Here is a 24624-nt window from a genome sequence, read left to right on the forward strand (position 1 = left end):
CTTTCAGCGGGCATAGCAACAATTCGTTTTTAATTCGGTTCAGCGGGAAGATGAGCACAAAATAAATGCCGAAAATGCAAGCGGAGTCAATGCACGTAACGATATATGTAGCAATGTATGTATGTATATAGTGCTTTAATTAATGCATGCAAATTAACACTATTACGTCGGGGTCACCAATGTTTAGCTATTGGGCTTTTTCAATAGCTGTTGCGAATAATAAGTAGCCGAAAAAAGTTTGTTTATTTTCCGATACTGTTTATTTTGCGAATTGTTTACGGCAGCTAGGGCCGACAAAGAGCGATTTCAAATGCACAAGTTGAGTCTTTGCCGAAAAATGAAGAAGTGGTAATTGGCGGGACAGACAGCCGAAATGCAGCGCCCAAGCTTAACGTAGGTAGATAACAAAGAGAACAAGGAATGAGCGCCGCACAGATAAATGCGTGCGAGAACAGCGGTTTGCACTATGGGCATCGCAACTGCTACCACTGACTACTTCGGCTTACAATATTAAAGAGTATGAGATTAGTCTACTGCACAGTTTTGGCGGCTGCGTGACCCAACAATCCTCAAACAGCAAATTTTAGAGAAAACACAAACCCTCAACTACAACAACCCTCCACATCTAAAAATACTTACTATCCAATTACCAAACGACTAAGACCATCGGACAGCGAACAAACCAAAATGTCGATTGACGAATCGAGATTTCAAGACGCGCACGAATACGAACAGTTTCAACCAAATTGTTATGAACAGCAGTATTATGACCTCAATCAATACCATGGGTTCGTTAATGAAGACCAAAAATATGTACAACCCGTCCAAATTAATGACGAACAAAATCCAAACGAAAATTTTCGGTTAACAGCCCCGGACAACACGAATACATATAAATAGCATACAAAGGTTGCACCTACAAATGCCTTATAGATACAGGATCCACAATAAATATGATCAATAGAAATATATTTTGTCTTCCTATTCAAAATACTAGATGTGAAGTTGTAACATCAAATGGCTCAATTACGTTGAACAATTTGGTTATGTTACCCAAAAATAGTATTTTTAAAAAAAATGAACCATTTTATGTACACAATTTTTCTAATAATTACGATATGTTAATTGGCAGAAAATTGTTGAAAAATGCGCAATCATTTATAAATTACAAAAATGCTACAGTTACCCTTTTTTATAAAACATACAAATTAATTACTTCAGAATCAGGAAGAAACCAAAATTTTTACATTCAAAAGACACCAGAACCAATGTAAAATTCAGGTCAGGAATCAATAAATAAAATAGATTTTTCACTGTTTCGATTAGACCATTTAAATTAGGAGGAAACCTTAAAGTTGAAAGGTTTATTAAATAAATTTAAAAGTCTTCAATATAAAGAAGGAGACAAGCTATTAAACACAACAAACAACTCCCCGCACGAAATTGAAGTCGAAACCCAAGTACAGGAAATGCTTAATCAGGGTTTAATTAGAGAAAGTAATTCACCATACAATAGTCCTACCTGGGTAGTACCAAAAAAAACGGATGCTTCTGGCAAAATTAAATATAGAGTAGTAATTGATTACAGAAAAATCAATGAAATAACTATTCCCGACAGATACCCAATACCGAACATGGACGAAATCCTTGGTAAATTAGGAAAATGTCAATATTTTACAACTATAGATTTGGCAAAAGGGTTTCATCAAATAGAAATGGACCCAGAATCAATATCTAAAACTGCATTTTCCACCAAAAGCGGTCATTACGAATACCTTCGAATGCCCCCACAACTTTTCAAAGGTGCATGAATAACATCCTTCGACCGTTGCTTAACAAACACTGCTTACTGTATCTGGATGATATTATAATTTTTTCAACATCTCTTACCGAGCATTTAAATTCAATACAATTAGTTTTTTCAAAACTTGCTCAAGCCAATTTAAAATTGCAATTAGATAAATGCGATTTTTTAAAAAAAGAAGCTAATTTTCTTGGTCATATCGTTACACCTAACGGTTTAAAACCAAACCCTCTAAAAGTTAAAGCCATAGATTCGTATCCAATTCCAAGAAAAGTAAAAGAGATCAGAACTTTCCTTGGATTAACCGGTTATTACCGTAAATTTATCCCAAATTACGCAGACATAGCAAAACCAATGACCAAATGTTTAAAAAAAGGAGCAAAATAGACGTACAAGATCTTGACTACATAGAAGCATTCAAAAAACTTAAAGCGCTAATAATTAGAGAACCAATTCTCCAACTTCCCAATTTCGAAAAAAAATTTATTTTAACCACAGATGCCAGTAATTTAGCCCTTGGGGCAGTACTTTCTCAAAATGGTCATCCTATATCCTTCATTAGCAGAACACTTAATGAACACGAATTAAATTGCAGTGCTATCGAAAAGAAATAACTAGCCATAGTTTGGGCAACTAAAACTTTTCGACATTATCTACTAGGACGACACTTTCTCATTGCTAGTGATCATCAACCTCTAAGATGGCTACATATATTAAAGGACCCGAATGCTAAGTTACAAAGATGGAGAGCTAAATTAAACGAATACCAATTTAAAATCGATTATATTAAAGGGAAGGAAAATTCAGTTGCTGACGCATTATCAAGAAATAAAATTGAAGAAAATCATCATAGCGAAGTAAATCAACATAGTGCAGAAGAAGACAATAGCAATCTCATTCATTTAACAGAAAAACCAATTAACTATTTCAAAAAACAAATCATTTTTATTAAATTCGATAAAAATAAAATAGAGAATTCAACAATATTCAATATGATTTAATGACATTCGAAAAGGCCAAACAAATTTTACTTGATCATTTTATTCATAGAAACATAACCATTTATATTGAGAGCGATGTAGATTTTGAAATTATCCAAAGAGCACACAGAGAAATTATTAATACCGCCTACACTAAAGTAATTCGCAGTCTCTTCCTATTAAAGAATGTTGGTTCATACGCCGAATTTAAAGAAATCATAATTCAATCACATGAAAAACTTTTACATCTAGGTATTGAGAAAATGACAAAATTATTTAAAGAAAATCACTTCTTTCCAAATAGTCAACTACTAATTCAGAATATAATAAACGACTGCAACATATGCAATTTGGCTAAAACAGAACATAGAAACACTAAAACGCCTTTTAAAATTACACCTAATCCCGAACATTGATATTTATTCTAAATTCGCTATACTCGAGCAAATTAAAACAAAGGACTGGATAGAATGCAGAAACGCATTAATGCGCATTTTTAATCAGTAAGGTAAACCCAAATTACTAAAGGCAGACAGAGACGGAGCTTTCTCTAGCTTGACTCTAAAGCGATGGCTCGAATCCGAAGGAATCGAATTGCAACTCAATACGGCAAAAAACGGAGTAGCAGACGTCGAAAGATTACATAAGACAATAAATGAAAAAATCCGTATAATTAATTCATCTGATGATGAAGAAGTAAAATTAAGCAAGATAGAAACAATCCTTTACACATACAACCATAAAATTAAACATGACACAACTGGACAAACACCTGCTCAAATTTTCTTATACGCTGGCCATCCGATATTAGACACTCAAAAAATTAAAGAAATAAAAATAAATAAAATAAATAACGATCGACAGGAATTTAATATTTAAACATATTTAACACAATTTAAGAAACAAAAAAAAACTAATACCGTCAAACTTCCACAGGAACCTTGTGTATAATGATGTTGCTTCTATTATTTACCACGGGCCATACTCAACAAATTCAAATAACCAACCCAGATTCCGACCTTGGCTATTTACTCTTTTCAAGTAATCCAATTCAAATACCGCTAGCATATGAACATCACTGTCTAAGAATTAATTTAACGGAAATCAATGCAATCACAAAATCTTTTGGTAACAAAATCTCAGACTCACCTAAAATGAAATATTTGTACAACAAACTATTGAAAGAATTAAATGGTTTAACTATTCATCAACAAATTAGGCAAAAACGTGGACTATTCGACATAATAGGTTCATCTTTTAAATTTCTTTTTGGAACACTTGATAAAAATGATAGAGTAAAAATTAACAAAAAATAGATCTAATTGCAGAAAATTCAATTCAAGCTCATAAATTAAATGATGTCGTAAAATTTGTGGATGAAGGACTGCAGAAACTCACCAACTACGAAAATAATCGCAATGATATTGACACACTCGTCTATGAGCTCACGCAATTTATTGAATGCATAGAAGACATAGAAATGGGCATGCAACTTTCACGTCCTGGTCTTTTTAACCCAAAATTACTCAATTACGACAAGTTAGAAAGCATTAACAGCCAGAATATACTTTTAATTAAAACATCAACTTGGATTAACAAAGCAAATAACGAGCAAATTACTCATTTCACATATTCCTATTAACCACAAAATCTTGAACACCATTAAAATAATTCCCTATCACGGGTATCAGTTAGACCATTCAGATCAACAATCATATTTTGAAAATGAGAATAAAATTTATAATCAAGATAAAATATAAGTTAATAATGAATGCATTAAAAACATAATTAAGCGCAAGAATCCCATTTGTAATTTTATACCAACTCTCTCGAAAGAAATAATTCAATACGTTGAACTAAATATTATACTTACATGGAATCTAACGGAAACTAAAATCGCACAAAATTGTCAAGAACTAAATGGCGATATTAAAATAAATGGAAACAAAATTATAATAATAAAACAATGTAAAGTTAAGATTGGAAATGTTATTTTAAGCGAAAATTCGTTATTGTATTGTATTTACCATTGTATTTACCAATTAATGTGACTAAAATTAAGATAGTAGAACATAATGACATTTTAAAATTAATTTCAGAAAATAATACCACATTTTATGCAACTATAATAATTTTAGTTATTGTTCTTATAATTTTTCTTGTGCTATCAAAAATTTTTACACTAAATCCACTAACTGTTTTATATACAAAATTCAGAAAAAAAGCAAAAAATAATCAAGAACCACAACAAGAAATAGAACCGCCACAAATACAGTTGCCCGCATTGTACCCTGAAATGGCAGCCCAAGCATAGGCAACCCTTTTAAGGGGAGGGAAGTGACATATTCACATAGCCAGCATTTAAGAATATGCTGAATATCAGATCCCACAAATTCCAAATTTAATATAGTTACAGCGGGACGAGACATTAATTCGGCTCAGTGTAATTAAAAAATTTTACTATATGTATGTATTACTCAATCACTATATATATATATATAGCAATACCCAGGATCCAACGCGTCGAGATCTCATCGCTCCGGATTAAAGTGGGGTAAGTTTGACAGAACCCTGTTCCCGAGTTTTCTCTATATTCATATATATACATATATTCTCGTGCTCATTTTATTTCTACACCATTAGTAAATATAAGGATATTTGTGTCAGGTTTAAAGAAAACAAGAGAGAACGCTATAGTCGAGTTCCCCGACTATCTGATACCCGTTACTCAGCTAGTGTAAGTGCGAAGGACAGTTTTTGGCGGTTTGTGGGCGTTAGAGTGGGCGTGGCCAAAATTTTTGTTGGCGAATTGATAGAAATTTACAAGACTAATACAAAAATGAAAAAATATCAAAACATTTTTCAAAAGTGTGGGCGTGGCAGCTTTGGGCGGTTTGTGGGCGTTAAAGTGGGCGTGGCAAAAAGTTTTTTTGCAAATCGATAGAAATTTTCAAGACCAATACAAAAATGAAAAAATATTAAAACATTTTTTAAAAGTGTGGGCGTGGCAGTTTTGGGCGGTTTGTGGGCGTTAGAGTGGGCGTGGCAAAAAGTTTTTTTGCAAATCGATAGAAAATTACAAGACCAATACAAAAATGAAAAAATATTAAAACATTTTTTAAAAGTGTGGGCGTGGCAGTTTTGGGCGGTTTGTGGGCGTTAGAGTGGGCGTGGCAAAAAGTTTTTTTGCAAATCGATAGAAAATTACAAGACCAATACAAAAATGAAAAAATATTAAAACATTTTTTAAAAGTGTGGGCGTCGCAGTTTTGAGCGGTTTGTGGGCGTTAGAGTGGGCGTGGCAACATGAATCGATAAACTTGCGCTGCGTCTATGTCCCTGGAGTCTGTATGCCTAATCTCAACTTTCTAGCTTTTGTAGTTCCTGAGATCTCGACGTTCATACGGACAGACAGACGGACAGACGGACAGACGGACGGACAGACGGACATGGCCAAATCGGTTCGGCTATTGATCCTGATCAAGAATATATATACTTTATATGGTCGGAAACGCTTCCTTCTGCCTGTTACATACTTTTCAACGAATCTAGTATACCCTTTTACTCTACGAGTAACGGGTATAACTATTTTATTGTTAGCCTCTTCCAGGTAATTTATTTCATTAATAAAAGTTGAATATTTTGTGTTCGATATTGTTTTAAATTAATAAAAATTACTTTTCAGCGGCGAGTATCCGCCTTGCTTTGTTATGCAAAAACAAGAGCCCTCAGAGCGACGTATGTAGTCGTGAATTTGCTTGGTGATGGATTCGATACTCCTCGCTAAAACAATTTTATCCAATTTATCATAATTTTTTTATGCTAGCTTTTTATACCCGTTACTCGTAGAGTAAAAGGATATAATAGATCCGTTGCAAAGTATGTAACAGGCAGAAGGTAGCGGTTCCGACCATATAAAGTATATATATTCTTGATCAGGATGAATAGCCGAGTCGATCTGGCCCTGTCCGTCTGTCCGTCCGTCTGTCCGTCTGTCCGTCCGTATGAACGTCGAGATCTCAGGAACTACTAAAGCTAGAAAGTTGAGATTAAGCATACAAACTCCAGGGACATAGAAGCAGCGCAAGTTTATCGATTCATGTTGCCACGCCCACTCTAACGCCCTCAAACCGCCCAAAGCTGATACGCCCACACTTTTGAAAAATGTTTTGATATTTTTTCATTTTTATATTGGTCTTGTGAATTTCTATCGATTCGCCAAGAAACGTTCTGCCACGCCCACTATAACGCCTACAAACCGCCAAAAACTGTGTTTAAGACTCTCTTTTTCCCTTCCACTAGCTGAGTAACGGGTATCAGATAGTCGGGGAACTCGACTATAGCGTTCTCTCTTGCTTTCAACTGGGATACCGAATGCAACTTCTCGAAACATATTGTGAAAAAATAATGGATATTCAGTCAGACATTGATGTGCTAAATCCAGGAAATGATTTAAGAGCGTCTGTCGAGGATATGTGCATAATCACAAAGGCTTTTTATCGGTCGGCAATGAGTCGAGTCGAGGCTCCGAGACTTAGTCACGGGGATAACAGTGGGTTTCGTCATTCGTCCTATTTACCAAAAATGAATTTGCCCAAATTCAGTGGAAAACATTCCGACTTTAAAATTTTATAAGTCTTTTCGAGAGCTTAGTGCATAATGACCCGTCTCTAACAAATATCGAAAAATTCAACCATTTGCTGACATGTCTAACAGACGATGCATTGGGAACTGTCAAGGCGTTTCAAATTTCGGATTTAAATTATGAGAAAGCATTGGCTAGTCTGAAAAACGTTTACGACAATAAATGCTTGATTTTTTTTGACACAATTTCTCGGCCCTATCGGCCCTTTATTCGTCATTACAGTCGTTGGGTAGTGAAAAGGACATAAATAACGCAATTTTTATTCACATTGCAATGTCCAAGGTAGATCACACTACAAAATCCCGATTTGAAGAACAGCTTGATTATAACACGCTACCGACGTGGTCCGATTGTGCGATTCAATTGAATTGAAGATATCAACATCTAGCTGCTGAGGAGTCAACCAAAAGTAAAGGGAAGCCTAGCCAAGCTTCCAATAAGGGATATTCCAAATCCTATGAAGCCATCGTAAAAGCTCTCCAGGAGAAGGTGGGCCAGCTCACATATGGAACCAAGTAAAAGCTCCCCTGGAAAAGAAGGGCCAGTTCACGTACAGAACCATAGTAAAAGCTCCCCAGGAAAAGGCAGTCCAGTTCACGTACAAAACCTAGTAAAAGTTCCATAAGCAGTGGAAGACGGAGGCATGTTGGCCGGGTGTAACTATGTCAGGGCAACGACCAAGATCTCCGGGTAGATATTTGTTTTTGGGGCTTAAATACCGAACGAGTTTTTGACTGAGGAGAGACTTATTAATGGCGTAACAGCACCCCAGCTTACCTATCTTACCTAGCTTACCTATAACAGTTGTAGTCAGCAACGTTCACGGTAGATCGTGTCATATATTTAGCTGCATATCAAGCAGCACAGAAAAAAACAAGTCTTAAATAAAGCAATCCAAGTACGTAAATGAAGGGGGCCAAAAAGATAGTCTTGTTTCAACCCGCCACCGGGAGAGTAACCCGATCGCGAACACAAGAAGAGGGTCGTGCACCTCGAAGTGCAAGTGCGGGAGACACCCCCGACTATATGAGGCACTTAATCAAGAGAGCCTTCAAAACTTCGATAACCAGCCGGACGAGGTAGCAAACAGATTGATGATGAAGCGCCGGAGGAATGGATTTACCACTAGGACCGCCTAGAGGACGCTTCAGAATGCTTCCACGGTACTTGGCAAGTTTAGAAGACCGTTCGGAGACTGCCGATAGGCGGGAAAGAAAACTATTGGATTTAGTAAGGCAAAGTAGAGATGCGCAATTGGAAAAGATCGCTCATATAAACGCTTTGAAGAAGAAAGTGGCTGAGTTACAAACCTTTTCCGAACAACCAAGAATGGCGCCACCACCTCGACTACCCAGAAACCCCACGGATAGCTTTCTAAGACATCAAGATACCCCGACACCAGAACAAGTGTCGCAAAAATGTTTTAACAGCCAAATTCATCGGTTAAGGGAGCCCTGACGAACGGCCACTCCGCAGCGGACACCGGAGACCAGCCGAGCAGAGACCAGCCACCAACTGCACCCCGAGTTAGATCGTAGTCTTACGTTTCAAGCGCCAACATAAAAGGGTGTTCGGCTAGATAAATGGAACTTAAAATTTAACGGAACCGGCCGCGGTATGACCGTTGAAAGTTTTTTATTCCGTGTGGAAAGACTACAAGAATTAAATGGAATAAGCCGACAGCAAGTGTTCAGAGAATTTCATAGTCTGCTGTTCGGCGCAGCCAGCAAGTGGTATTGGCAACTCATGGAGGATCGAGCCGAGGATTACGATTTTGATTACTATTCGCTCACCAGGGAAATGAAACGCGTTTTTTCTACAACTTAATGAAGATCAACGAATTAATGGAGAGGAAACAAGGGTATTGTTGGAGCAGTAATTTATGTTAAAAAGAAATACTTGTAATTTGTAAACTTAGATATGAAATGTAAACATATCATAAAAGCTTACATGAGACCTTAATTGTAGTTGTGCTCACTGGATTACTCTTCTACTGAGAAGCTTTATGGTCAGAGAAAAATTTGGTATGGCCCGTGTGATCAGTCGTTTCGTGAGCATAACCGTGAAGCTTAGACAGTCATAAAATTTAAGTCGAAGGCGCTAGCTGCGCCCGCGCAAATAAACGTATTAGAATCGACCCTTTCGTCTCTTTTTGCTAGCCGCCAGTCCAAATTTCGTAATAAATTTTTCTTCGGGAAAACTCTTCCGGTTTTTCATGGCGCCGGAACAGGGACAACGGCTAACATTTCTTTAATTTTTGCGTGCGAAAAAACGAACAAAATAGTGCATTTTTCGTCGTCTCGGCACTTGTTCTGTTTTTTCTCTATTGTTGGCGAAATAACCTAGCTGGGAAAACTCGGCGATTATTCTGGATTTGGCAGACATTTGGACATTTGGATTGGAAAGGAAAGTCATTGGAAATTATGCCAAATAATAACCAGGTATTCAGTGCCAAAAATTAAAAATAATAAGCACTCCCCTTTTTGTGTGCATTTATAATTCTTGGCATATGTGGTAAATTGGAAAACCAATTTAAATCCCAAACAATCCACCATCCCCAAATAAATATATAATAAAAAGTGAACTGCCTTTGACAAAACTTATGGTGTTAATTTTTGTGGAAATTTGGAGAAATTTATGTGCGTTAAATACATACGGTCAAACTGCAAAACATACAAAAACATACATACAAATACATAACGCCAGTTTGCCGCCAATTTCGTTTCTCTTTTGTGCAGTTGCAGAACAGTTATCTGTCTGCTATATACACGGTGTCAGTGGCCAACCATATATACCTCGCACATTGGTTATTTTCAGCAGTACATACTGTGGCAGTGGCTCTCAAACCGTACATAGTGGAAAGTTCCTGCAAAACTCGGCAATGAACTTAAGCCCTGCTAACATTTGTATGTACATCTATGCATTTGCGTGAACATTAACTCGATTTATAGTGAGATATTTGGCCTTATAAAATTGTATTAAATTTTTTGAATTTCTCGGCGGTGCTTAAATTTATATTAAATATTTCGGACAGTTTATGTGTCATAAAATTCCAATTTTGTGCATTTTCAGCTTTGGTTTTACCCAGCAACGGTACATACACATACAAACTACATATTTTGTGCATTTCGGTGGTTCTTCGGCACAGTTAACCCTCATATAACCCAATAAAATTTATTGTTGAATTTGAAGTTGGAAATCAAGTTTTTTATATTTGGGCATCGTTTAAAAATTGGTTTCGTGCGCATTTACGTGTGTGATTTAACTCTTGTTTCGGAAATTTACTAGTATTTGGACTATTTTTATTTATTCCAATTCATTAAAAAATGGAAAAAGAAAAGGAAGTATCGGCAAAGCTTAATTCTAAATTAATAGTGGCTATGCAAAAACACGATAGGGTTATGAGCGATATTGGACGTATAAAAACTGCATTTGAGGAAAAAACAAGAGAGAACGCTATAGTCGAGTTCCCCGACTATCTGATACCCGTTACTCAGCTAGTGGAAGGGAAAAGGAGAGTCTTAAACACAGTTTTTGGCGGTTTGTAGGCGTTATAGTGGGCGTGGCAGAAAGTTTCTTGGCAAATCGATAGAAATTCACAAGACCAATATAAAAATGAAAAAATATCAAAACATTTTTCAAAAGTGTAGGCGTATCAGCTTTGGGCGGTTTGAGAGCGTTAGAGTGGGCGTGGCAAAAAGTTTTTTGGTAAATAGATAGAAAATTACAAGACTAATACAAAAATGAAAAAATTTCAAAACATTTTTCAAAAGTGTGGGCGTGGCAGTTTTGGGCGGTTTGTGGGCGTTAGAGTGGGCGTGGCAACATGAATCAATAAACTTGCGCTGCTTCTATGTCCCTGGAGTTTGTATGCTTAATCTCAACTTTCTAGCTTTAGTAGTTCCTGAGATCTCGACGTTCATACGGACGGACAGACGGACAGACGGACGGACAGACGGACATGGCCAGATCGACTCAGCTATTGATCCTGATCAAGAATATATATACTTTATATGGTCGGAAACGCTTCCTTCTGCCTGTTACATACTTTTCAACGAATCTAGTATACCCTTTTACTCTACGAGTAACGGGTATAACTATATCGTTCGATAGTTTTCAACTGGAATACCGAATGCAACTTCTCGAAACATATTGTGAAAAAATAATGGATATTCAGTCAGACATTGATGTGCTAAACCCAGGAAATGATTTAAGAGCGTCTGTCGAGGATATGTGCATTATCACAAAGGCTTTATATCGGTCGGCAATGAGTCGAGTCGAGGCTCCGAGACTTAGTCACGGGGATAACAGTGGGTTTCGTCATTCGTCCTATTTACCAAAAATGAATTTGCCCAAATTCAGTGGAAAACATTCCGACTTTAAAATTTTATAAGTCTTTTCGAGAGCTTAGTGCATAATGACCCGTCTCTAACAAATATCGAAAAATTCAACCATTTGCTGACATGTCTAACAGACGATGCATTGGGAACTGTCAAGGCGTTTCAAATTTCGGGTTTAAATTATGAGAAAGCATTGGCTAGTCTGAAAAACGTTTACGACAATAAATGCTTGATTTTTTTTGACACAATTTCTCAATTGTTTGACCTCCCTCAAGTATCGAAACCATCTGCATCAGGCTTGAGGTCCCTTATTGACGAAATATCGGCCCTTTATTCGTCATTACAGTCGTTGGGTAGTGAAAAGGACATAAATAACGCAATTTTTATTCACATTGCAATGTCCAAGGTAGATCACACTACAAAATCCCGATTTGAAGAACAGCTTGATTATAACACGCTACCGACGTGGTCCGATTGTGCGATTCAATTGAATTGAAGATATCAACATCTAGCTGCTGAGGAGTCAACCAAAAGTAAAGGGAAGCCTAGCCAAGTTGCCAATAAGGGATATTCCAAATCCTCCTTCTCATGCACACAGACAGACCGCAGACCGGATTCAAAGTGTTGATATTGCTTAGCCACAAATCACAGTTTAGGCAGTTGTCAACCTTTCATGGCTTTATCGGTGATTCAGCGGTTCGATTTTACAAAACACAATCGGTTGTGCATAAATTGTTTAAATCCAGGTCATCCAGGGAAGAAGTGCAAAGCAACAAAGTGTCGTGTTTGCTCTAAGCCTTACAACACACTTCTTCACAGATACGGGGTGGAGCAGCAACCATTTTCGTCGGGATCAGTTCCTCAAGTGCATGTCCAGGCACCTTCAGTAGCAGTTGATCATAATAAGCAAGCCCATTCTTGTCATGTTGCTAGTACTGACCAAGTTATTCTTGCTACTGCTGTCGTTAAAGTACGGGATAGATTTGGACAGTTTCAATTAGCACGAGCGCTGTTAAATTCAGGATCTCAAATCAATTTTATGGCAGAGGACTTCGCACAGCGTTTGCGGTTACACAGGCAAGAATCATATCTAAATATAACTACTGTAGGGAAAAACGACTCGGTAGTACGGCACAAAGTCCACACGTCAATTCATTCTCGCGTCAATGCTCATAGTTTCGCTACCAATTTTTGGGTGTTAAGATCAATTTCATCTTATCAACCCGATCACGAAGTCAATTGTGCCCAATGGAGAATTCCGGCAAACATTGAACCGGCAGACCCTCGCTTTCACAAGCCCGCAAAAGTGGACTTACTGATTGGCGCAGAATCCTATTTCGATCTTTTGAGCGTAGGCCAAATAAAATTGGGTTCTGAACATCCTTCACTTCAGAAAACTTTACTAGGATGGATTGTTTCGGGAAAGTTCACTCAGCGCGCATCGAAGAACGCTCAGGTATGCTGCGTCTTTGGCAATGAAAATGTAAGTTCTCTCGACTCTCTTGTGGAACGATTTTGGGAATTGGAACACGTTCCTGAGAGATCGAAGGCTGTTTATACAGCTGAACAACTTGCTTGAGCAGCATTTTGAGCAAACCGTACATAGGCTTTCGTCTGCTCGTTTTGAGGTGAAGTTGCCATTTAAGAAAGATCCGAGTGTCTTAGGCTTATCCTTCGAATCGACAATGCCCAGATTTCTTGCATTGGAACGCAAGCTTGCAAATTATCGCGAGTTACATGACATGTATCAGGAGTTTATGAGAGAGTATCTTAACCTTGGACACATGTCTATGTCTTCACACATGTCTTCTATGTCGACGATATGCTCACCGGAGCGAACAGTATTGAAGAGTTGGAGGTAATTCGCAAAGAAGTGACGAAGGTTTTGGAGTTAGGGGGTTTTCATCTAGCCAAATGAGCAACAAATCACCCAAGTTTAATGAACAACCAGGGATCAGAAAAATCTCTTATATTTAACACTTCTGAATCCGTTAAAACGCTTGGGATGAGATGGAACCCTCAAAATGATGCGTTTCATTATTGCTTGGAGGATTCGTTTCAGTCCTTACCACCAACTAAACGCAACATTTTGTCCGTCCCAGCTCGTTTGTTTGACCCTTTGGGATTATTATGTCCATTGATTACACGAGCAAAAATCTTGCTTCAGGAACTGTGGCGACAGAAATTAGATTGGGACGAATCGGTTCCCATGAACTTGCATACCAGTTGGAACAAATTTAAGCAGAATTTACTAGCAATTGACAAGATCTCTATTCCTCGATATATCTGTCTGTCTGGCTATGACACTGTTCAAATCCACGGATGCATCGAGCCACGCCTACGGCTGTTGCATTTATATTCGTACCGTGGCTGGGACAAATAGGTTATCAAGACTTCTAACCGCAAAGTCTAGAGTGTCCCCACTATACACAAAGTAAATTCCAAGGCTCGAGCTGTGTGCAGCTCATCTGCTGGCCAAATTATGGTCTCAAGTATCTCCTTTGCTTAACAAATTGGAGCTTGAAAGCATTAACTTCTGGTCGGATTCACAAGTCACATTATACTGGTTAAAGAGGGATCCATCAACTCTAGCAACATTTGTCGCAAATACAGTCTTTGAAATTCAAGAACTCACAGAGAATGTAGTTTGGCGTCATGTGCCCACGGAAGAAAATCCGGCTGATTTAGTTACAGTTTTCTGAGAACAAAAAAAGCGTGGCAGTATGTTCCGTCACAAAAAACCAACCGAATGTCTTTATTGAGCTTGTTGGAAGATGTTCATCATTTAGTAAACTCTTACGGATCATGGCCTACGTTAATCGATTCATTCAAAGGAAGAAGCGTCAACGCGAAGTCGTCATTTCGGCTAACGAACTGAAGCTGTCGTTTCTTAGGATGGTCCAAATATTTCAAAAGGCGGAGTTCAGTTCAGAATACGTAAAGTTGGAGAAGTCTGAATGTTTAAGCCCACATCTACAACTTTTAAATCCTTTTATACATACCAGCGATTTAGAAGGTGTGAAGTTCAACTTAATCCGAGTTGGGGGGAGATTGCTAAATGCACCAATTCCGTATGTTGCGAAGTTTCCACTATTACTGTCCTCAAAGTCAGAATTTGTTTCGCTATTTCTTCGCAACCTGCATCGGACTCATTACCATGCTAGTGTCAAGGTGATGGTTTCACTTTTGAGGCAACAGATATGGCTGATCAATGCGCGAAAAGCATGTACGAAAATTGTCCGTAGCTGCGTTCACTGTTTCCGGTATAAACCAGTGCTGATGAGCCAGATAATGGGCAATTCGCCAGTCGATAGGGTCCGAATGGAGCGCCCCTTTCTAGTTTGCGGAGTAGATTTTTGTGGTCCATTTTATGTGTCCTTAAAGGTCCGTGGTAGACCTCCTATCAAAACTTATGTGGCCGTTTTTGTGTGCTTTTCGTCAAAGGCTGTTCACCTTGAACTTGTTGTCGACCTATCCACTGACAGCTTCTTATCCGTCTTTAAAAGGTTCGTCGGGAGGAGAGGGCTGCCGGAGAAAGTGTACAGCGACAACGCCTCGAATTTCGTAGGAGCGTGCAACGTGCTGAAGGAGCTGAGCGAAGCGTTTCACCGCAGTCGGGACGAGCTGGGCGGATACGCGGCTCAGAGAGGCGTCGAGTGGTGTTTCATACCGCCGAGGTCACCACACTTCGGAGGACTTTGGGAAGCAGCAGTCAAGTCCGTCAAAACCCGGTTGCTGCGAGGAGTCGGCAACGCCAAGCTCACAATGGACGAGTTGAGCAACCACCTGGTCGAGGTGGAGGCGCTGCTCAATTCGCGTCCAATCGCGTCGCCGGGCAACGATCCCAACGATGGAGAGGCCCTAACACCAGGACACCTACTAATCGGGCAGCCTCTGATCACGCTGCCGCAAGAATCCGGCACAGGAGGAGTTTGCAGCAAGGCCAGTTGCGCGTATTTGAAGCGGTGGCGAATGCTGTCCGCTCTCAAGCAGCAGTTTTGGGACAGCTGGTCCAAGGACTACATCGCCAGCCTGCAGCAGCGCAACAAATGGAGCGTCGGATGCCGCGATCTGGAGGTCGGTTCCCTAGTGGGCGTCCACGAGGACAACGTGCCCCCGCAGCGGTGGCTAACAGGCCGCGTGGTGGCAACAACAGCAGGCGAGGACGGTAGAGTGCGTGTGGCGGAAGTTCGGATGTCAGGAGGCGTCATCAAGCGCGCCATCCACAAGCTGGCATTGCTGCCAGTGCATACTGCTCCTGTTGAGGAGATCAAAGAGCCGGAGGCCTTTAACGGGGCCGGAATGTTGGAGCAGTAATTTATGTTAAAAAGAAATACTTGTAATTTGTAAACTTAGATATGAAATGTAAACATAGCATAACAGCTGACATTAGAGCTTAATTGTAGTTGTGCTCACTGGATTACTCTTCTACTGAGAAGCTTTATGGTCAGAGAAAAATTTGGTGTGGCCCGTGGGATCAGTCGTTTCGTGAGCATAACCGTGAAGCTTAGACAGTCATAAAGTTTAAGTCGAAGCCGCTAGCGGCGCCCGCGCAAATAAACGTATTAGAATCGAACCTTTCGTCTCTTTTTGCTAGCCGCCAGTCCAAATTTCGTAATACATTTTTCTTCGGGAAAACTCTTCCGATTTTTCAGGTATAACAAGTCCTTCAGCGATTATGTCTCCAACATGCACAACTTACACTTTAACTTAGAACACAAGATCGCCGAGGATGAATTTGTAGAACTTTTGAAGGACAACCTGAACTCCCATATGGGTGGGTTACTGTTGATGTCGCCAATAAGGGATCTGGCAGAGCTTAAGAAGGAGGGGCTCAGAGTGGATCGTTGGTTAAGAAACTATGGGAAACCGATGCGAGGAAGACCAGCAAATGAGATCCAACGCTCAGAGAGGCAAGGACGTATTCCCGACGGTGTCCTTGTGGAAGAATTCCAACGCAGACCGGGAGACAGCCGCGAGTCCGACATTTGAAAAGAAGCAGAAGCATAAAAAAAAAACAGATCACAACCGATAACATCTATCTTTACATAATGCCCGACTAGCGCAGTCAGCAGAGTGTCGTGGGTCGAAGCCACACGTTTATGGGCGCATAGTAAGAACAAGAATAGAAAATCTACTAAAAAAAAACAACAAATATAAAAGAAAATGGCGTACGGTTTTCTTTTGCGAAGTCATTCCATGCGTAAACGCATCGATCACTTCGAGCCTGTTGCGTACACCCTTTTCGTGAGATCGTAAGACTTTGAAAATTCAAACCCAGAATCTAAAAGCAGGGGAAGGGGTACTATCATCGCGTTGACTCAGTTGGATTGCGACAAAAAAAATGCAAGTCGACAATGAATGAGTCTCCGATGATCCGGTGAGCGGCGCAATAGTCAATACCCACACCCGTAGTCAATGCCCGGGGTAATCGTCCGTACGTCAAATACCCTGGCAGTTATCCGTCAGTCTATCGCCGGGAAGACTCAAGGATAACTCCAGTCGAGAAGAAAAATGTCAAGGAGCAAGGACCCTATCATCCTTTAAAAAAATAACAGGTGATAAACACCGTGGAGGTTGTCGACCACAAGCAGGAAATAGAAGGGGTGCAACCTACCCTGGAATTCATCGCTGCTTTACTGATTTACTGGCTCTATTAAAGATAGTGAAAATGTACAAGAGATCCGTACAGCGGAGGAGGGACCATCACCATACCCTGGACAGGATTGCATCCGGATTCCCACAATGTGCTTAATTGAAAATACTAACGGCAAAACAATTAAATAAAAGAACAAGTGAACCGGTGCATGGCCGTTAATGTGAACATCAGCGAAAACAAGCAACACCGTAGACTTTCCTAACAAGTGCTCACTTCAAGTGACTGCTATTCACTTCAAGTAGCCTAAAAGCTGAATAGCAGCCAAAGCGTGCCACAAAAGAAAAGAAACCCAACTCATTCATTCATTCATATATATGCATGATTCACTTAGTGTATTTTTTTTATCTTTGTTTGTTTATATCTTATTGTTGTACGGTTACAATTAATTGGTGAACGAAGGTATATGTATGTATTACTCAATCACTATAGCAATACCCAGGATCCAACGCGTCGAGATCTCATCGCTCCGGATTAAAGTGGGGTATGTTTGACAGAACCCTGTTCCCGAGTTTTCTCTATATTCATATATATACACATATTCTCGTGCTCATTTTATTTCTACACCATTAGTAAATATAAGGATATTTGTGTCAGGTTTAAAGAAAACTATTTTATTGTTAGCCTCTTCCAGGCAATTTATTTCATTAATAGAAGTTATATATTTTGTGTTCGATATTGTTTTAAATTAATAAAAATTACTTTTCAGCAGCGAGTATCCGCCTTGTTTTTGTTATGCAAAAACAAGAGCCCTCAGAGCGACGTATGTAGTCGTGAATTTGCTTGGTGATGGATTCGATACTCCTCGCTAAAAAAATTTTAGCCAATTTATCATAATTTTTGCTAGCTTTTTATACCCGTTACTCGTAGAGTAAAAGGGTATACTAGATTCGTTGAAAAGTATATAACAGGCAGAAGGAAGCGGTTCCGACCATATAAAGTATATATATTCTTGATCAGGATCAATAGCCGAGTCGGTCTGGCCATGTCCGTCTGTCCGTCCGTCTGTCCGTCCGTCCGTCCGTCCGTCCGTCTGTCCGTCCGTCTGTCTGTCCGTATGAACGCCGAGATCTCAGGAACTATAAAAGCTAGGAAGTTGAGATTAAGCACACAGACTCCAGAGACATAGGAGCAGCGTAAGTTTGTCGATTCATGTTGCCACTCTAACGCCCACAAACCGCCCAAAACTGTTACGCCCACACTTTTGAAAAATGTTTTGATATTTTTTCATTTTTGTCTAGGTCTTGTAAATTTATATCAATTTGCCAAAAAACTTTTTGCCACGCCCACTCTAACGCCCACAAACCGCCAAAAACTGTCAGTGTTGAAGACTCTCCTTCGCACTTCCACTAGCTGAGTAACGGGTATCAGATAGTTGGGGAACCCGACTATAGCATTCTCTCTTGTTATTTCTATTTTTGTATTACATGGCACTAGCCAACAATCTATTACTCAATACAATTATGCTATTATTGACGCGAGAAGTGGAGTAGGTCAAAAACGATGAAATAACGTTTGACGGACAACCTTGACAAGAGGGGATCGTATTGCGCGGCCCGCGACTATCCATCAGGCATGCGGATGCATGAAGGGAAGGGAACGTGTCCGAAACATTGCCCGATCGTTTTACGATCAAGCTACCGCTTGTTATGTTGGAGAGGTGAGGGGCTTACCAAGATCCCACGACCCAAATTCGACGATCTTACGCCGGCATCTTGGTGCCTGAACATCGGATGCCCCTCCCTCGGCCTGAGTCCTTTCCCAGGACACAGGCACGAATACACCGACGAATACATTCCATCTTTTAATGTCCTAATTAATTTGACTATGTATAGAATATTGGACTTAAGTAGAATCAGTGCACGCTTACTAACTCTTTTACTATTTAGCATAAATTAAAGTCCCCAACTTCTGCAACCGAAATCACGTGTAAATGGTTCAGAATAGAGATATGATTTTGAGGTGACTTTCGTTTATTATCCTTTTTAAATCGTAGGTCCTTTGTTTTGTCATTAGAAAAATCGGGTTGAAAAGAATTCCTTAAATCAAAAATGTGGGAGATTTCCTTGTTATAATATCGAACAACTAAGTGCCGATCGTCGTTTTTTTGTAATTAACGTGAATGTAATTTGAGGGTGGCTCACGCTTCCAACGTATTAGGCCAAGTAGCCAGGTCGTAAGAGAAGCATAAGACCAAAGAAGATTTAGCATTTAGCGGTGCGGTGCGGGTATATCGTTTATTTGACTATATCGTGGGGGAACTGACCGGAAAACGTAAAATCGATGCTGCCCACGTACTAGGCTAAGGAGGGTTGTTTTGGGGGCTCTACTCTTTGCGGGTTTCCATGACTAATTTTGGGCGGGGGACGATTTCAGTTTCTTTGATTCACGCTGCCGGCGTACTAGGCCAAGTAGCCAGGTTGTTTGTGAGGCACATGGCCAGGAAAAGAGGAAAACTGTTGTGGAGTCCGAACGTATCGGTCAAATAGCAGCAGGTTGTGGAGTCCGCAAATATCGGTCAAACAGCCTGATTTTCCGACGACTGGCGGGATGGGGTTTTTGGACATACACTGTCTTAGGTGGACCAGTTCACATATGAAGCCATTGTAAAAGCTCTCCAAGAGTAGGTGTGCCAGCTCACATATGGAACCAAGTAAAAGCTCCCCTGGAAAAGATGGGCCAGTTCACGTACAAAACCATAGTAAAAGCTCCCCAGGAAAAGGCGGGCCAGTTCACGTACGAAACCTAGTAAAAGTTCCCTAAGCAGTGGAAGACGGAGGCATGTTGGCCGGGTGTAACCATGTCAGGGCAACGACCAACATCTCCGGGTAGTTATTTGTTTTTGTAATTTGTTTTTGGGGCTTAAATACCGGACGAGTTTTTGACTGAGGAGAGACTTATTAATGGCGTAACAGCACGTTCACGGTAGATCGTGTCATATATTTAGCTGCATATCAAGCAGAACAGAATAAAACAAGTCTTAAATAGAGCAATCCAAGTACGTAAATGAAGGGGGCCAAAAAGATAGTGTTGTTTCAACCCGCCACCGGGAGAGTAACCCGATCGCGAACACAAGAAGAGGGTCGTGCACCGCGAAGTGCAAGTGCGGGAGACACCCTATATGAGGCACTTAATCAAGAGAGTCTTTAAAACTTCGAAAACCAGCCGGAAGAGGTAGCACACTTGTCCAAACAGATTGATGATGAAGCGCCGGAGGAATGGATTTACCACAAGGACCGCCTAGAGGACGCTTCAGAATGAAAAATGAAAAAATATCAAAACATTTTTCAAAAGTGTGGGCGTGACAGCTTTGGGCAGTTTGTGGGCGTTAGAGTGGGCGTGGCAAAAAGTTTTTTTGCAAATCGATAGAAATTTTCAAGACCAATACAAAAATGAAAAAATATTAAAACATTTTTCAAAAGTGTGAGCGTGGCAGTTTTGGGCGGTTTGTGGGCGTTAGAGTGGGCGTGGCAAAAAGTTTTTTTGCAAATCGATAGAAAATTACAAGACGAGAACAAAAATGAAAAAATATTAAAACATTTTTCAAAAGTGTGGGCGTCGCAGTTTTGGGCGGTTTGTGGGCGTAAGAGTGGGCGTGGCAGAATGATTCGACAAACTTGCGCTGCGTCTATGTCCCTGGAGTCTGTATGCCTAATCTCAACTTTCTAGCTTTTGTAGTTCCTGAGATCTCGACGTTCATACGGACAGACAGACGGACAGACGGACGGACAGACGGACGGACAGACGGACATGGCCAAATCGACTCGGCTATTGATCCTGATCAAGAATATATATACTTTATATGGTCGGAAACGCTTCCTTCTGCCTGTTACATACTTTTCAACGAATCTAGTATACCCTTTTACTCTACGAGTAACGGGTATAAAAACAACAAATATAAAAGAAAATGGCGTACGGTTTTCTTTTCCGAAGTCATTCCATGCGTAAACGCATCGATCACTTCGAGCCTGTTGCGTACACCCTTTTCGTGAGATCGTAAGACTTTGAAAATTCAAACCCAGAATCTAAAAGAAGGGGAAGGGGTACTATCATCGCGTTGACTCAGTTGGATTGCGACAAAAAAAATGCAAGTCGACAATGAATGAGTCTCCGATGATCCGGTGAGCGGCCGGAATAGTCAATACCCACACCCGTAGTCAATGCCCGGGGTAATCGTCCGTACGTCAAATACCCTGGCAGTTATCCGTCAGTCTATCGCCGGGAAGACTCAAGGATAACTCCAGTCGAGAAGAAAAATGTCAAGGAGCAAGGACGCTATCATCCTTTAAAAAAATAACAGGACTAAAAAGGAAGACACTTTAAAGGAAGATAGTTCCACGAAACTCTCAGGTTGGACGGCAAGGAGTCTAAAGCCTCCGACAACACAGCAAATGTGATGAACACCGTGGAGGTTGTCGACCACAAGCAGGAAATAAAAGGGGTGCAACCTACCCTGGAATTCATCGCTGCTTAACTGATCTTCCTGGCTCTATTAAAGATAATGAAAATGTACAAGAGATCCGTACAGCGGAGGAGGGACCATCACCATACCCTGGACAGGATTGCATCCGGTTTCCCACAATGTGCTTAATTGAAAATACTAACGGCAAAACAATTAAATAAAAGAACAAGTGAACCAGTGCATGGCCGTTAATGTGAACATCAGCGAAAACAAGCAACACCGTAGACTTTCCTATCAAGTGCTCACTTCAAGTGACTGCTATTCACTTCAAGTAGCCTGAAAGCTGAATAGCAGCCAAAGCGTGCCACAAAAGAAAAGAAACCCAACTTATTCATTCATTCATATATATGCATGATTCACTTAGTGTATTTTTTTTATCTTTGTTTGTTTATATCTTATTGTTGTACGGTTACAATTAATTGGTGAACGAAGGTATATGTATGTATTACTCAATCACTATAGCAATACCCAGGATCCAACGCGTCAAGATCTCATCGCTCCGGATTAAGGTGGGGTATGTTTGACAGAACCCTGTTCCCGAGTTTTCTCTATATTCATATATATACACATATTCTCGTGCTCATTTTATTTCTACACCATTAGTAAATATAAGGATATTTGTGTCAGGTTTAAAGAAAACTATTTTATTGTTAGCCTCTTCCAGGCAATTTATTTCATTAATAGAAGTTGAATATTTTGTGTTCGATATTGTTTTAAATTAATAAAAATTACTTTTCAGCAGCGAGTATCCGCCTTGTTTTTGTTATGCAAAAACAAGAGCCCTCAGAGCGACGTATGTAGTCGTGAATTTGCTTGGTGATGGATTCGATACTCCTCGCTAAAAAAATTTTAGCCAATTTATCATAATTTTTTTATGCTAGCTTTTTATACCCGTTACTCGTAGAGTAAAAGGGTATACTAGATTCGTTGAAAAGTATGTAACAGGCAGAAGGAAGCGGTTCCGACCATATCAAGTATATATATTCTTGATCAGGATCAATAGCCGAGTCGATCTGGCCATGTCCGTCTGTCCGTCCGTCTGTCCGTCCGTCCGTCTGTCCGTCCGTCTGTCTGTCCGTATGAACGCCGAGATCTCAGGAACTATAAAAGCTAGGAAGTTGAGATTAAGCACACAGACTCCAGAGACATAGGAGCAGCGCAAGTTTGTCGATTCATGTTGCCACTCTAACGCCCACAAACCGCCCAAAACTGTTACGCCCACACTTTTGAAAAATGTTTTAATATTTTTTCATTTTTGTCTAGGTCTTGTAAATTTATACCGATTTGCCAAAAAACTTTTTGCCACGCCCACTCTAACGCCCACAAACCGCCAAAAACTGTCAGTGTTGAAGACTCTCCTTCGCACTTCCACTAGCTGAGTAACGGGTATCAGATAGTTGGGGAACCCGACTATAGCATTCTCTCTTGTTAATTCTATTTTTGTATTACATGGCACTAGCCAACAATCTATTACTCAATAAAACTATGCTCTTATTGACGCGAGAAGTGGAGTAGGTCGAAAACGATGAAATAACGTTTGACGGACAACCTTGACAAGAGGGAATCGTATTGCGCGGCCCGCGACTATCCATCAGGCATGCGGATTCATGAAGGGAAGGGAACGTGTCCGAAACATTGCCCGATCGTTTTACGATCAAGCTACCGCTTGTTATGTTGGAGAGGTAAGGGGCTTACCAAGATCCCACGACCCAAATTCGACGATCTTACGCCGGCATCTTGGTGCCTGAACATCGGATGCCCCTCCCTCGGCCTGAGTCCTTTCCCAGGACACAGGCACGAATACACCGACGAATACAATTCATCTTGTAATGTCCTAATTAATTTGACTATGTATAGAATATTGGACTTAAGTAGAATCAGTGCACGCTTACTAACTCTTTTACTATTTAGCATAAATTAAAGTCCCCAACTTCTGCAACCGAAATCACGTGTAAATGGTTCAGAATAGAGGTATGATTTTGAGGTGACTTTCGTTTATTATCCTTTTTAAATCGTAGGTCCTATGTTTTGTCATTAGAAAAATCGGTTTGAAAAGAATTCCTTAAATCAAAAATGTGGGAGACTTCCTTGTTATAACATCGAACAACTAAGTGCCGATCGTCGTTTTTTTGTAATTAACGTGAATGTAATTTGAGGGTGGCTCACGCTTCCAACGTATTAGGCCAAGTAGCCAGGTCGTAAGAGAAGCATAAGACCAAAGAAGATTTAGCATTTAGCGGTGCGGTGCGGGTATATCGTTTATTTGACTATATCGTGGGGGAACTGACCGGAAAACGTAAAATCGATGCTGCCCACGTACTAGGCTAAGGAGGGTTGTTTTGGGGGCTCTACTCTTTGCGGGTTTCCATGACTAATTTTGGGCGGGGGACGATTTCAGTTTCTTTGATTCACGCTGCCGGCGTACTAGGCCAAGTAGCCAGGTTGTTTGTGAGGCACATGGCCAGGAAAAGAGGAAAACTGTTGTGGAGTCCGAACGTATCGGTCAAATAGCAGCAGGTTGTGGAGTCCGCAAATATCGGTCAAACAGCCTGATTTTCCGACGACTGGCGGGATGGCGTTTTTGGACATACACTGTCTTAGGTGGACCAGTTCACATATGAAGCCATTGTAAAAGCTCTCCAAGAGTAGGTGTGCCAGCTCACATATGGAACCAAGTAAAAGCTCCCCTGGAAAAGATGGGCCAGTTCACGTACAAAACCATAGTAAAAGCTCCCCA

Source organism: Drosophila yakuba, unplaced genomic scaffold (assembly GCF_016746365.2).
Source record: "Drosophila yakuba strain Tai18E2 unplaced genomic scaffold, Prin_Dyak_Tai18E2_2.1 Segkk10_quiver_pilon_scaf, whole genome shotgun sequence".
NCBI lineage: Eukaryota > Metazoa > Arthropoda > Insecta > Diptera > Drosophilidae > Drosophila > Drosophila yakuba.